The following is a 755-nucleotide window of genomic DNA, read 5'->3' on the forward strand; positions in this document are numbered from 1 at the left end:
CGGGACTCGCCACGCCAGATAGCGCTCGATAGACGAGACACTGTGTAGAGACTCATGAACTGTTGTCAGCAGGAATCAGTGCAACATAAATTTTCTATATATGACGGTAGTATCTGTTCCCGAAAGAACAGTTACCGTGGATGACCATGCAGCTTTGCTAGAAATGAAATGATAATTAAATAGACACCCTAGCTGCATACAGGCGTTGATGTACTTCATTGGGGACATGTTGAAAATGTGTGCCCCGACCGGGACTCGAACCCGGGATCTCCTGCTTACATGGCAGACGCTCTATCCATCTGAGCCACCGCGGGCACAGAGGATAGTGCCTCTGCAGGGACTTGTCCCTTGCACGCTCCCCGTGAGATCCACATTCCCAACATGTCCACACCACTACATTCATAGTGCGCCCAATAGATGTTTGCCCATCATACTCATTACTCGTGGCAGATTAATCTACCAAGTCCCGTACGAGTTCGGGCATAGCGTGTGCGTTCGCACAAGAAGGTCAATGGCCGGGAAGCCATATTTTAACTATATATGACGGTAGTATCTGTTCCCGAAAGAACAGTTACCGTAGATGACTATGCAGCTTTGCTATAAATGAAATGATAATTAGACACCCTAGCTGCATACAGGCGTTGATGTACTTCATTGGGGACATGTTGAAAATGTGTGCCCCGACCGGGACTCGAACCCGGGATATCCTGCTTACATGGCAGACGCTCTATCCATCTGAGCCACCGCGGGCACAG

The 755-nt window shown here is 49.1% G+C and overlaps 1 non-coding gene across 1 annotated transcript; it reads right to left on the reverse strand.

Moving 5' to 3' along the window:
• Nucleotides 1-240: 240 nt before the first annotated feature.
• On the reverse strand, nt 241-315 carry Trnat-ugu (transfer RNA threonine (anticodon UGU)). The gene has a single exon. It is a non-coding gene; the product is annotated as a tRNA-Thr (tRNA).
• Between the last annotated feature and the right edge of the window lie 440 nt (nt 316-755).

The sequence above is a fragment of the Schistocerca nitens genome, chromosome 2, assembly GCF_023898315.1.
Source record: "Schistocerca nitens isolate TAMUIC-IGC-003100 chromosome 2, iqSchNite1.1, whole genome shotgun sequence".
Taxonomy (NCBI): domain Eukaryota; kingdom Metazoa; phylum Arthropoda; class Insecta; order Orthoptera; family Acrididae; genus Schistocerca; species Schistocerca nitens.